The sequence below is a fragment of the Phoca vitulina genome, unplaced genomic scaffold (assembly GCF_004348235.1).
Source record: "Phoca vitulina isolate PV1807 unplaced genomic scaffold, GSC_HSeal_1.0 scaffold16, whole genome shotgun sequence".
In the NCBI taxonomy this organism is placed as follows: domain Eukaryota; kingdom Metazoa; phylum Chordata; class Mammalia; order Carnivora; family Phocidae; genus Phoca; species Phoca vitulina.
Genome location: NW_022589719.1, coordinates 6,006,913 through 6,022,577, shown reverse-complemented (window position 1 = coordinate 6,022,577; position 15,665 = coordinate 6,006,913). Strand labels below are relative to the sequence as shown.

The 15,665-nt window shown below is 35.0% G+C and overlaps 1 long non-coding RNA gene across 1 annotated transcript in view; it reads left to right on the top strand.

Moving 5' to 3' along the window:
• Positions 1-15,665, top strand: part of LOC116638132 — a 104,791-nt gene that overhangs the window by 50,896 nt on the left and 38,230 nt on the right. The window lies entirely within an intron of this gene.

Here is a 15,665-nt window from a genome sequence, read left to right as displayed (position 1 = left end):
CCTTCGGCTTGGGTCATGATCCCAGGGTCCTGGGATCGAGCCCCGCATCGGGCTACCTGCTCTGCGGGAAGCCTGCTTCTCCCACTCCCCCTGCTTATGTTCCCTCTCTCACTGTGTCTCTCTCTGTCAAATAAATAAATAAAATCTTAAAAAAAAAAAATGAAACAAATATTTCGATAAAGTAGATTTTATCAATATGGGAGCACTCTCATGGATTACAGAATTCAATACTTTGGCAAAGACCCTAGCAGATAATAGAGATATGAAGCTATGGTGGTCCAAAAAAAATGTAGAAAAAGCAATGGCCCACACTAATGAGGCAAAAATGCCAAATGCCAAAATGCCATGGTAGATGGTGGAAGAAAGAATTGAAATGCTCATAGTAATGGGCATGTTAAAGTTGATATATTATGTAAGAAACCCCATCAGAGGAACTGTGTTTCATGCAGGGGCTCAAAGAACACTCCATATGCCAATAAGAAATGTGTGGTTACCCTGACATTGGTACCAACAAGAAATTCAGTGGGTAGGTTGGGAAGGAGGGCTGAAGGATGGAGCTACCTGAAATGACCCAAAGGTGCCTAAGAGACAAGTAACCAGACCTCAGGGAAGCTTTGCATTGTACTGTTACCTTGCAATGCCCTTCCTCCTTTTCTCTCCTAAGAAATTTCATTTCCCCTTCAATACTTGGTTCAAATTCTCTCCACCCCAGGAAGGCTAGTCTACATTCAACTATTCATCCTCTATACTAACTCTTTACTCATGTCTTTGCTATCTTCCTCCTTTATATCTCATCACATATTTCTTGGGTCTGACATCTAGACAACCTTTAATATAAATGTTTACTGAATGCATGGATCCAAGGAGGCATGAGGGAAAAAGTGCCTTTTGATAGCTGGCATTTGCCGTATTTTCTTCTTCTTCTTTTTTTTTTTTTTCATAAATAAGGATCCTAGGGAAGAGTTCAGTGGGATGCAAATAAGGAAGGAGAAACTTCTAGGAGGAGCTGTTCCATGAATATAACCATCATATAGTACTAAACCTGAGAAAACTGGAATTGTTGCTATATGCTGAGTTGCCAAGTTAAATATGACCCCAGTATAGAGATCCCAGATTTGGTTTTTGTTGCTTGAATTTGATGATGCTATACTTCTGCCATAGCACCGTCTCCCTGGGGCTTTTAAGTCCCACGTGCTCATAGGTCCAAACCCTAGGGTATAGAACTCCGAAGTTTGCTGCATTTTCTTCAGGAAGAGGAGGGAAGGAAATACCGAAGTAAAAATGCCTACTCTTTGCTAGAAGGAGAGAATAAGAAGGAATGCTGCTTGGAATATCTTTACCCTTAACACACAAATCTATGGTGGTCAGAGCAATGGATGTAGCCTGGTTTTCATGCATTTGGGAGCTAGTCTCTGATTTGTCACTGATCGAATGGCATTGAGTAGTTAATTCTCCTCTCTTTGCCTGTTTTTCCTCTTTAAAGTTGCAGAATTGATCCAGATGTATTGCATCATACTACATCAACCTGGGTATGGCCTCTCGAGATGGATAACAGAACTTAGCTCCACCACTTTAAACCTTTGATGGTGCTCAAAAGAGATAATAGAAACTAACAATTTTCTGATGTTGTATTAGCCTTTGACTTTCCTATTTCTCATACCCTTCAGAATGGTGTGTATTGTAACTCAGATAGCAGAAGAAAATTATCTGGGGAATTCATCTATTTCTCTGAAATGTAAAGCTTTTTTTAAAATTCTTTAAACAAAGGGCAAAATATTAACCCCTGTTACATCTTGGTTATAGTTTTGTTATTTTCTGAAATTATATGTTTGATGTATTTCTAAATTAAAATATTATTCCAGCATAATTGTCAGAATCTGAACTACAGTCACATAAGAAAGGAATTTCATCTAAATGTATTTCCAAAATCACATCAGGAGTCCACACAGGTGAAGAGATCAAGCTTTGTAGTTTATGGTGACAAAACTTGTGATCAGATAAAAACACGATCAGAGATTATCAGATTAGATGAAAGGGAAATGCCCAATTCTAGCCAAAGATAAATACAGTGGGATATTAATATCATACAAAATATACTTCAAATTAAAGAATATTCTTAAGCTTTATAAAGAGAGACATATCAAATGATAGGGTCAATTCAATGTGAGTATGTCAACCATACATGGACATGTAGTTAATAAAAGAGTTACAGTATAGGTGAAGCAAAACTCAGAAAACTGAAGGGAGGGAGACAAGTACTCCATTTTAGTTGGAGACAGCAGAACTCCTCTCTCATTATTGTAGAAAAAAGTATACAGAAATTCAGTATGAATAGAAAAGACTTCACAAACATTATGAAGTAATTTGACCTAGTTGAAAATAGTAAAAATTTCCACACAAAAACCTCAGAATATACATTCTTTAAACATGCAGATGGTGCATTTACTAAAATAAAAATATACTCTGGGCCATACAACAAATCTCAAGTTTAAAAGGATTGAAATCCTATGGAGTATATTATATGGCTGTTATATTATCAGTCACTAACTGAAAAAAGATCCATATAGGTTATGGTTTTGATTTTTCTATATTGTATATTTGATATATTTCTTAACTAAAAAATATTGTAGCATAACTGACAAAAAAGAACCTACAAATGCCTCAGGAAGTAATTTCATTTAACTCTATTTTCCCAGTCATCCAGGGGCTCCACATTATCATTTATATTAGAATAATAATTTTTAAAGAATCTTCAATAAACAGATGTGTTTATGTTTCACCCAATTTTCCCAGACTTGATGGGCCTCAGAATCTCTCTTCAAATGGTATTCAAGGTGTCTTCTGTTGGAAAGTTTTTAGAAAAAGCTAGTCATGACAAATAATTTTTGTTTTCCAAAAAGACCTGACTTATTTTGCAAGTTGAGTATATCCTTCTGTTCCAAGGATTCCTTTAACAATTTCCATCTTGTAACATGAAGTCTATGATTATGTGTGCTTCATCTACTGGGATTTCATCTTGACCAAAAATATTAGAAAACTATTAGCAATTCATAATCAATTTGAAGATATCCAAGGAAAAGTCTCTTTTTATTTCTAATTCTTCTTCTGTGTTCAGTTCAGGGGTGTGACCTTTTCCTTAAAGGTCAGAAGAAGTATATATGAGATGCGTACTAAGCATATCTTAGTACGGCCTAGAAAGTCTTGGTAGACGCTCTATAAAGCAAATAAGAAGTCAAAGGTTATGACTTCATCAAGACAACTTAGGGAAACCTAGTCAGAAACCTAGTCAATCAACCTAATATTCTGTTTAAAGATGCCAAGCATAAATTGCATTTGATTTCAATATATACCTGCCCACTTTAATTCAGAAACGGGTGGAAGACTTAACCATATGAAGAATTTACTCAGGAAAAAAATACCCATGGTTCCAGTTCTCATTAGGCTTATATTACAATCTAATTTTGGATTTCCCAGCAAATGGTAACAAGTGACGAACAGTGACAGTCATAGGAATTAAAATGAAAAAAATGCATATAAATCTACTAATTGCTAAGATATTAATTTTAGCTTCAATATTCTAGGTAGTGATAGATATTGAAAAACAAATTTAAAAGAGTTCCTGCTTTCAAGTACCATGTAAATGAGTAATATTAGGTAGGAAAAAGCACTTTATATAACATTTTTCTAATTTTCATTGAGTACTCCTCTTGAGACAGGTAATTGCATACATTCTCATTTAATTCTCTCAACCACTCTGCAAAATGTAGGAATATATTAGGGCCCTATATAATGCCTATTTTTCTTTCCAGTGCATCTTCTTTGTGTCTTGGATCATGATTGAGCTGAGTCTACCATCAATCATATTTCCTGATTTTCCAGCAGTCTTACTTCTGGAGGTAGCTATTCGACCAGATTCTGGCCAGTTATATGTAAGTGAAAGTCAGTTTCCATTGCTCATAAAACCCTGATCATGCAGAAAATATTTACATTTTTCCCAGCATATAATACTCAGATTAAAGACAGGAGTTATTCTTAGAAATACAGAACAGCTAGCATTTTGCTGCATATATCTAATAAAAACAAAGTTTCTGAAGATACCAGTTAATCAAGACTTTATATAATTGAGTTTTGAGCACTTATTAATTCATAGATTAAGAATTATTGCAAAGAAAAATATATTTTTTGAATTAAAATATTAAGAATCCCAGCACAAAATTATGTAGAACAAGAATTAGGAGAAAAGCTAAAGAGAATCTGTAAAAACTAGAAAAATAAGAATATAGAGCAGGCATAGAGATTCAATTCTCTTTACAACACTAGTTAAATATTTTAATTACTGCTATAGAATGAAGAAACTAAATATACTGCATTCACAAATATATTGCATAGTATATTACATTATAGTTTATACATACATGTACATGTTTAAAATATAAAATAATTGTCATATATCAGTAACCTGTACAACTTGAATAAATTCATTAATGGCATTACAGATAACCCCAAGTCATGATTAAACTGGAATAAAATATTAATTATTGGGATAGGTAATTGTGATATGGTCGGTTCTCACTGAACACAGATAGGAAGGGTCCCCATGCACTGGACTGCTTATGTGTAGATGTGTATGAGTACATGCGTGTGCACATGCGCATGTTGGGGGATGTACGACACAGTGTCAGTAGCAGAGGGGCCGGTCAATATATGGTACAAGTAGAAACCATATTTGCAGGTCAAATACAGTGTATGCCAGGTAGACCTTACACATAGAGAGGTGTCTGTACTTTAGGAGAGGAATCTCTGTTGTTTAAGCCACCCAGTTTATAGGATTTTGTTATGGCAGCTTGAGCAGCCTATAAGACAGCCTAAGACAGATAACATGTGTGTGTATATATATATATATATAGTCTCTCCTGAAGCCAAATGCTTACATCTCAGAGTAAATTCCATTCCCCTTCCCCCAAGAGAAGATTTGTTTACATTCCAAGCACTCTCTCCCTTTCTCAGAAGGAGAAGAGGGGATGACATATTAGCTCCTATATAAGCTCTGAGACTCATAATTTTGGGATTCCTCTCCTGTATATGCAAGGTCCATATAGCATGTACTATGTTATGTGCCAAGAGGGAAAGGAACATGGGGAACTAGCCCTAAAGTATTCTATAAGTAAATAGTTGGTTTGTCTCTGATCCAGAAATCTCGTATTTACTGTCAGGAAAACATAAATTAGTATGGATAGTATATAATAAAGTATCTGGTTAGCCTTTGTCGCAGGCTCCTGGGAGGTAACCTCTATACCCTTGTAATTTCCTGGGTAACAGGAGTGTTTTTGTTCCTATGCAAAGTGAGCTGCTCAAAAAACAAGAGGCTGTTTAATTAATTAAAAATGAAAGCATAGTCTTGTGGACAAGCTAAAGTAATAGGGACTATATTTAGGCTCCCATCTGAAGCAATAACAATAATAGCAAAACAGACGAAATAAGTGAAAAAAATAATTTTCAAGATACTAGGCATCAGATAATGAAGAACAATGATCCCTAAGAGATGCAAAACAAATAAGGAAATCTCTAAAATGTTTCCATATTTCTGTCTTGAAAAAATTTCTGAGTCAGTGTTTAGGAAATGGGAGCAATGGTGGGTCAGTGGACTCCCTGATTTGAGAATGTGGAGCTGAGAGTCTAGGTAGGGGCAGAATGAAGGGATTACCAAGGGCACAGGGAAACTTCTGGAATGACACGTATGCTCATTTTCTCGATTGTGGGGATAGATTCATGGGCATATACATCTGTCAAGACATTCAATTTTATACTTACTTTGTGTACAATATATTGAATATAAAATAAACACCTTAATAAAAATGTTAACAAAAATGAAAGGATATTCCCTTTTGGTGATTGAGATGACCTTAAAAATGAACTCTCCTATTATTGAAGCATTGAAAAAGTATAATTACTAGTTGCGTTGTCATTTGATATACATGACACAATAAAACCGGGTCGTTTTTGGATCCTACTTTACTTCAAAAGCCGTATAAACTACTCCAACCCACACATAACATGTGCTTTCTGTGTGCTCCTAGCTAGACTACATGCAATTTCTACTCTAATAAAACATCATGAACATAAAATATGGGATGCCATTTGATAAAATGAACCTACATATTGCTATTGATTATGATTCAGTTGTCATTTGTTTTATATAACTAATTATAATTTTTGTTATAGTTTTATACATTTAAGTCTTCTTCATTTCATAACCAATTTGACATATTTAACTATTGTTATATTTCCTCATTATTATATATTACTTTATGAACAGCTCTTTTCATCCTGTTTAACTTTTAGCAATTAACTGTAGCAACTCATTTATTACTGTGGGTCACTTTGCTCCTTGGTACTAAAAGAAGAATTCTGCTGAACTATAGAAATCTGTTAATTAAATTGCTATAATGAAATATTCCTTTTGGAATCTGGACATTTTACTGTGGCCAAGCCCTGCATCTGCCTCTGTTGTGGTCCAAGGCAGGCACAGCCCAAGACCTAAGTGACTGCAGAGAAATTTTGATGCACTTAAGTTAAAAAATTCTGTGTTAAATGTATAATGTAACTCATAAGAGGGGTTTTTTTTGTTTTGTTTTTAGTTTCAAATAAAAGTATTAACCAAAAGAAAGTTAATTTTGATATGACAATTACTGGAATTAAAATAGTTACCATAAGCAGGGCTACCATTCAATATCACCTTGTATGTTAGGCAAGATAGAGATTATTCTGAAGGCAACAAGGAACGTTAAAACTTTTTCAATAGGAATCACATGAACTAACTTGCATGCTAGAATGTACTTCATTACAGCATCGTAGAGTCAGTGTTTGCCAGGATAGGGTAAGAAAGGAGAGGATCACAATCACAGTAATAAGGGAGTCCTAGGAGATATATTGGAGAAAGTTGACAAGTGAGAAATTGTCTTGGCAGGAGTGTCTTTGGGATGAACACACATACACATGCTCATGTATGTTTGTATATATACCTATATAAATTTTTACGGATCTCTTATATGCTCTGCAAATGATTTAATAATGTTATATCCAAATCCCATCATGATTTCAAACCTTCAGTAAAATATGCTACCCACAAATCTATTAAGTTGATGAGCTATGGGGATTAAAAGACACCACGTTGGGGCATCTGGGTGGCTCAGTCGGTTAAGCGTCTGCCTTCGGCTCAGATCATGATCCCACGGTCCTGGGATTGAGCCCTGCATTGAACTCCCTGCTTGGTGGGGAGCCTGCTTCTCCCTCTCCCTCTACCTGCTGCTCCCCCTGCTTGTGCTCTCTCTCTGTCAAATAAATAAATAAAATCTTTTTTTTTTTTAAGACAACACATTTGCATTGATAAGGTAGAGAGAAGAAAACATGCAGAGTAGTTGAGAGAAAAAATAATTCCTCAGATTCAAAAAGAATATGGAATTGCAGTGAGATTTGTCCAATAGATCCTTTTTGAAAATTTACAGAAATCTTGGTAGACACTTGGAATTACCATCAAATGTGAAAATAGTTCTCCCCATCTTTTTTTGTGTAAATATAAGGGAAAATGTGATCTCAAATGTTGAGGAACATAAACACAAGAAAAGTTGGGCTATACAATTTTTTTAAGGATTAATAAATTAATTTAAAATTAGGGCTGTATTGAATACAGTTTTAAGGTTTTAATAAAGTCTATGAAAACAATAGGTAAAAACTCTGTCACTATCAATATTTGAATATGCAATATAGTAATTGGTAATCAGAAGGTATTCCAGTTATGGTTCTTAAATTTGCTCAGCTTTGACTCAGGAAAAATAATTTTGGAATCTTTGAGTCTTATTTTATGTTTCTATAATAATCAGTTTTTGAAAATTCGTTACATAAGGAAAGGTACATTCTTTGTTCTGCTTTCTCCTACCAATTGCCTAATTTGTCTCCAGAACTCTCCTTGGTTTGCATGTAGTCAATGTTGGAAAAAAATAAATGACCCTGCTCTTATGATTTAAAATAGTCTTAATAGGAACTCAGCTGAAATAATAATAATGACTATTTTTGAGAACCTATCAAAAGCTGACATTAATAAATTTTAGCTTGCTTAATTGTTGGATATACACTTAGAGATTACCCTTTCTTATTTTCATTTTATACAGAAGTTACTTAGAGCATCTGCCATAGAAAGCAGTTAGAAGGACATGTTTCATTCATATGTTACAGGAAGAAAATAAGCTTACCAAAAGAGTCACTTGGTACTGTGTTGACTCTGTTAAGGCCAGAGGAACTTCTGTTCCCAGGAGCTCTTGATTGCCTTCTCGGTGTTTGTCAGCATTTTCATTCTAAGGGAACAGCTTGAAATAGTGTGACAGCAACTCTTAGGGGAATTGTATGCACACTTTGCCAAACTCTAAAATGTAATGCCATTTAACTTCTTAGGTGTCCTGGGACTGTTCTCAACTGTTTGTCTGTGTATCTGCTTGCCTCAGTCAATACTCTGTTAGGTGCAGCAGTTTTGTAGCACTGAACCATGAAATGGTATTACTAGTTTTTCCATCCTGTTGCTTCCTTAAAAGGCAAGGAGTCCCAGTACATAATGTTAATAGAAAACTATAGGAAATAAGTCTATTTAATGATTATGAATAAAGTCAATCTTGTCTGATATTAAATTTAATGAAAAACAATTCTCACCATCACTAGTATATCATCTGGGTTTTCTTACTGGTTTAGTTGAATTTTCTTAAGGAGCCACTGACAGCATTGCATGCATTGCTGACTTTTTACATTCCTCCAAATGGCTTACAATTCAAGTTTTGATATGCACAGGCTGCTTAGAGCAGCTCTCAGAAGGCAGGTGAATTATTACTAAGCTCAGCTTCGTGAGAGATTCACAAAAAAATCTGCCCTTGCCATTATGAGAAATGCATCATTGGGTTTTATATGGTTCAGAGAGTTATGAAGGCTTCTAACATTTTGATTGCAAGGTAATATCCCAAGCATAGTAAATATTCCAAATTAAAAATAGTAGCAATGTCGTACTCAATGGGCAAAATTATTGCCCATGAAAGACAAGGCTAATGGTATTTCTTTAATTATTAATTTATTGCCACTCTTCTTCCCAAAACTTTCTGAGCGAGTTTATCATAAAAGATATGTGAAGTAGTACTGATGAGATAGAAATAAAATACAATGGCAAACAGGATATGTGAGTATTTTATTCCAAAATCTTTTGGATTAATGATAGCTGTAGTTTGACATTACATTTATCTTTGCTGAACTACTTGGCAGTCCAGGATGGATGGACGGATGGACAAAGTTTTAATATTTTCATTTCACTTGTAGCAGCTAACATTATTTGAGTATTTAATATTGCCTGGATATTGTGAGAAATTATTACACTCTCATTTAATTCTCTCAACAAATGTGAGATGTGTGATATCATTATCCTTTTTGTATAGACAAGGAAATAGAGATTTATAAAAGTTTATGTAACTTATTCTAAGATCATCAGTCTCTAAAGGTCAAAAGCAGATTACAAATTCAGAACATTTTGTTGTCATGATGTTTGCATTTATATCCATTGGAGAGTGCATTATATGAGGATTTTACATAAGAGCATTGAACTACATAACAGATAAGTTTTACAATAATTCTATTTCTATTGTTGTCTTTATTTCAGTAAGGAAGATTCGTGTAAGCTATTGGTATACAATGTCGCAAATCTGTTTTGCCTATCTCATCTTGCAACAAACAATACTAAATAAATCAAAGTTTGTATGTGACTCCTAGGCTCAGTTTTGACATCTTTTAAAAAGGTATGTTAATATTGAATTGTGAAAGTTTGTTTTTAGATTTGAGGGAGACAATCTATGCAGTTCTCCTACTATATCGACCTATCTATGGTAAGATTCAATAAATATTTGTTTTTCACATGCCCTCCTTAATTAAATGAGAAAAAAAGAAATCCGTATATGAAAATTATATCCATAATCCATCCATGTCATAGACTTTATAAATAGCCATAACTTATTGGTTTATTGAACTTACAGTTAGAGTTGAATTTGTTCATGATTAATTTCTGTTAAGCTGATGTTTTGATGGATTGCACAATGTCAATTTGTGAAACTGGGAACTATGTTCCTGGTATCAACTTTGCCTTATGGTTCCAAGTTAGGTTGGCCAAAAAAGAAACTTCCACAGAATTTTGAAGGCAGAAATGAAACAGAAGCATTACACTTGGAAGGTCACTGCTGTTAGATACAAGATCGGCAATCACAGAAATGCTCATTGGGCTCCATTTGAACTCATGCTTCCTGACTTTATATTTAACTAATCTTCCCATCTTCAGAAATGGCAGGCCCAGGTGTACCACCAAGTGCTTGGCTAGAGACCAACAGAGGCAGCACCTTCACAGAAGGAACAGCTTCCCACAGACTTAAATACAAACTCTTCTGTTGTGATTTTATTTAATCCATTGATGCACTTTTCTTCTTCTAATGTCCTTGTTCTCTCAAGCCAGGGATTTAGATGGACAGATTAAGGTCTCTTTCTATAATCCTCGAATTTTCTATTCCAGACCCTCATTTCCCTAATCAACTCCCATTGTGTATAAGATCTAATTCTCTTATAACTCCATTATTCCCGCAATATTTATGGTGATTCTCCTTTGAGTGAACCCTAATACAAATGTCCAAAAAATTATAAATTCAGCAGTATATATTTTTTTCAATCTCATCATTTTTTTCTTTTACTGTTTTACAAAATGCTGGTTTTGATTCATATTATTAGTGATATTACTCAGTATATTTTTACTTTTTTCTTACTGATTCTTCTTAGTTCCACTGAGTTACTTACTTAGACCTAAACCTGAGGCTTCTTGTCAAGAAGAGGGGATACACGAACTCACACACTCAAATTCTTAAAGTCCTTCTGCCTCTAGTTTGACATTTATAAGTCTACAGTGGAGTTCGTAGGTTTGAAAATTATTATTTTCAAGTAATAGATCATTATTGCAGATAATGCAGCAATATACAGGGTGGTTTGTGTGAATTACAGTACTCAGTTCTTTCAGTAACCTTTCATATTAAGTCAAGAAGCTAAAAACATAGTAATTATCAAGTTTACTTAGAATGGTAAGCAGAATTCTAATATAACTCCCAAAGATCCACAACATTAAATAATGTCCTCCCTTTTAGTGAAGGTGAGACCTTTGAATATGAGAAAATATTGCTTTTGGATTATGTTATGCTATATGGTAAAATGTAATATTGCAGATGGAATTAAGATCCATAATCTGTTTCGATAATGAAATATAATATTATCTGGTGGCCCTGACCTAATCAGGTGAGTTCTCAATTCAAGGTCTAAAGGTCAGAGATTCTTTTCTTGAAGAAGCAGCCTCCATAAATTCTGTAGCTGCAAGAAAATTGATCCTTCTTACTACCACATGAGCTTGGAAGTGGACCTCTAGTCTCAGATGAAACCTCAGCTTTGGCTGACACCTTAATTTCAGCTTAATGAGACCTTAAGCAGAGAATTAGGTTTGTGGTAATTTGTTATACAAACATATCAAAACCTAATGCAATCAGTGTTATGAAGCTTACTGCCAAATCTAGGATTTCCATCCAGTCTACCCTAATTTCAAAAAAGAGTTGCCATAAAACACATTGGATCCTCCACTTTGCCACTTACTAGAGAGACAGGGAGAGACCAACAGAGAAAGAAGAAAGAACATAGGCAGGCAGGAAGACAGTATGTATCATGTAAACTTTTTCTAGATAGATGATAAAAAGCAGCACTAATCATGAAAAATCCCATACATCAGAACTGTACTGATAAATTATTTTTTATATGACTAGTAAATAAGAAAATCAATAAAAACTGTGTTCTCGGGGAAAAATTATTAATAATTTCAAGGAAAAAGATAAAATGATGCTCTATTTAACTAGGGAATCCATTTACTCCTTCCATACCTGGTCTTTAGGTTTGATGGTATTATGTGTTGGGACAACCACAGAATATAATGATATCCTTGGTCTGTAGGGTCTAGAGTTACTGATGAGCACATTACTATTAAAGTATTACAGAACACAATTTCCTTCATTGTGATTGTAAATATAATGTGAGTGGCTTGAGAAGACATGATGAGTATTCAATAGCTGAAAGATAGGCTTCAGGAAACGGGTTATTTCCATATCTCTGTGTAACTGTTTATTAACAGCATAAATTCCTATTTCCTCTCTTTTGACCCTCAGCTTCCTAATCTGTTCATCTAACTATAGACAATATATGACAAGGTGATGCAAATGTGACAGGAGGGAAGGAAGGAAGGAAGGAAGGAAGGAAGAAAGAAAGAAAGAAAGAGAAAGAAAGAAAAGAAAGAAAGAAGAAAGAAAGAAAGAAAGAAAGAAAGAAAGAAAGAAAGAAAGAAAGAAAGAAAGAAAGAAAAAGAAAGGAAGGAAGGAAGGAGAAGGGATGGGTAAGGGAAGAGGAAGGGGAGGGGAAAGGATAAAGAATTCCAGGTGAAAAGTGTGCTCTGTATTATTATTTTTATCACTAATACTTTATCTGAGGAAGTGGGAATTAGTTGGAAAATGCAGTATATTAAGAGATCAACCCAAAGGATAGGCAAAAATTATGTTTGAAATATATTTATGTCCTAAAATACAAAGCTAATTAAAGTAAATATGATTGTCCACAAAGGTAAAAAAATGAATGTGGTTTTATATGAAAATGTTTTAATAAGCCATTAAACTATGCTTAACCTTGAAATATCAAAGTCTGCTTATCTCCAGTTTCAAATAAACAAAAACTTCTATGAAGTAGCTAGGACAAGACACAGTATGGTCGGTATTTGTATTCATATGAAGTCAAAATTTCCTCAAAAAGAAGACCGGGATTTCTCAAATATGCTTGATGATGGAGTAGTGTGGGATTTTAAAACTGAATTAATCATTTTGGTGTGGTACTATTTTAGCTGATCAATGAAAAGGCAAGGCACAGCTAGAATGATTCAGCATGCTTTCCTTCAAACTTGACCCTCTAGGGGCACCTGGTTGGCTCAGTTGATTAAGCGCCCAACTCTTGATTTCAGCTCAGGTCATGATCGCAGGGTCATGGGATTGAGCCCCACATCAGGCTCCATGCTGGTCATGAAGCCTATTTAAGATTCTCTCTCTCTCTTTCCCTCTGCCCCTCCTACCCCTCTCTCCCTCTCTAGAAGAAAAACAACAACACACACACACAAAAACAAACAAGACCTTGACCCTCTTTCCCAAACTCCACCAGCTCCACCAGTGCTCCCCTCCCATCCCTGAGAGGCTACAGACACTGAAGCCCACCCTGCCCTCCTGTAGTAACAGTATATGGGTAAGCAAGGAAACCAGTGGCATTTATCTTTGTAGGATAAACCATTTGCAGATGCTGAATGAGTTTTGACTACTACTTTAGGGAGAGGATAGAATTCCAGCAAGAGAAGAGATTAGTGTGAAAGCTCATAGGAATTTACAAAAATAATTGAAAAAAAAAATGAATATGGTGGGTTCTTTTATGATACTCTGTGAAGGCCTAAGGGACTTGAAAGATGGTAAGATGATAGTGGCTTGGGCTAGAGCATGAGAAAGAAGGGCACCGATCTGAGAAAAAATCAATAGCATCATCATTTTAGGGGAGCCAAAAGATGGTGGCCTATTCCTGAGAACTGAGCTTAGGCATCCCGAGACAACTGGACACCAGGATCTGAATGGCGTGCTGTTAAAGCAGTAAAGTGTGGACAACAGATGGCTGTGAGGTGTGGAGTTAAGGGTTTTGCACAAATCATTAGCTCTTTGGGATGAGCATGTCTAGGTGGAAAACAGACAAATTTATTTTTTCAGGCCTGGGCCAAAAAAGGAACTGCAAAGTATACACTGAAGAAGGAGAGAAAGGGAGGAGAGCTAGTATTATAATGGGTCTGTGTGGTTGGGTGCGTTGTATTAAAACTGCCAGTGAATTCAGAACCCTAACCACCTTTCTAGAATGTTGTTCCCTAGAAGCCCAGGACAAAAGAAAAAGTATATGATCAAAGGATGTGTGGCTGGGGCTGGTGTGTGAAGTAGAGATATTTTGGTCAAAATTAATAAATGCCAGGCTGAGTAATATTCTTTAAAGAGCTGCTATTTAAAAATACATGTTCTTGGGGGCACTTGGGTGGCTCAGTCGGTTAAATGTCTGCCTTCGTCTCAGGTCCTGGATCCCAGGGTCCTGGGATCGAGCCCCACATGGGGTTCCCTGCTCAGTGGGAGCCTGTTTCTCCCTGTCCTGCTCCCCCTGCTTATTCTGTCTCTCTCTGTCAAATAAATAAATAAAATCTTTAAAAAAAATGAATCGTTGAACACTACATCAAAAATTAATCATGTGCTATATGTTGGCTAACTGACCATAATAATAAAAAAAAGAATTGGCTTCTAAAAAAAATACATGTTCTTAAAAAAAAAAAAAAAATACATGTTCTTGAACAAAAATTCTAGAAATATGGCTAGGGAATCTTCATTTTCAATAAATATTCAGATAATATTTAGACAATGAAGTGTTGAAGCCAGGAATTAGGGATGTTAGTTTTAGTTAATATACAATAAGGAGACACTCTTTTGACCAAGGGAATTATGTTTGGTTAGACCTGTTTTCTGAAGAATAATCCATTGGCCACGTTTTGGAAATTCTGGGGAGGAAGCTGCATCTCAGGAAGAATGATACCAGCATAAAACAAAGGGGTTAATATGGAATTGATGAAACAGCAGCACAAGTTACATTTCAGACCTTGTTTATATATGGCTTGATATTTGATTAAAAGACAAATAGAAGACAAATATGAATAAACACTACAGAATAATGTTTAACAGTAAGGGCATTGGAGTGATAAAGACTTGTGTTTGTTTCCTGACTCCAGCACTTGATAACTTTGGATTCTTAAATAAGTTACACACTTCTCTCTGTCTTAACTTCCTCATCAGTAAAATATTAATAATGGTTCCTAATCCTGGGTTTATTGTGACTTTTAAAAGAAATAAATCTCATGGAGTATTTAGTGAACATATTTCATGGATGTTACAAATTACTGCATCTAGTTATATTGTAAAAGATTTAATAGTTATATTTTTCAGGTAATACGATTCATCACAACAATCTAATGTTCATCATTGTGTAATAAAGACCATCAGTGTAATGTGTAATAAAGACCATTGGATATGAAAGATTAATATGTTGTTCTGGGAATTCCAAGGATAGTACATTCTTCAGTTAAATCAGTGTAACTGAGGATAACATCTTTAAGCTGCTTCTACTGTGATATCAACATTATAGGGCACATTCAGTCTTCAAATATCCACTCTACAGTTACAGAAGCATTCTGGCAACCAGAGTAGTCAATAGTCCAGGAGTCTGTCAGCTGATTTTAATGAAAATAGTCAATTATACATGCAAGATGTGAAAATGCAGATGCATTCAAACATGAACCTTGGAAAATACACACTGGCAAGAAATAGTCCTTGGAAATGAATTTTCCGTCAGTGAGTTGTTATATTAAGAAAATTATTTCTTGTAACGACTGTGATTATTACATTTATCAAAAGCCCTTTTGGATTAATTTGTGTCTATAGGTTAGGAACAAATAATCATAT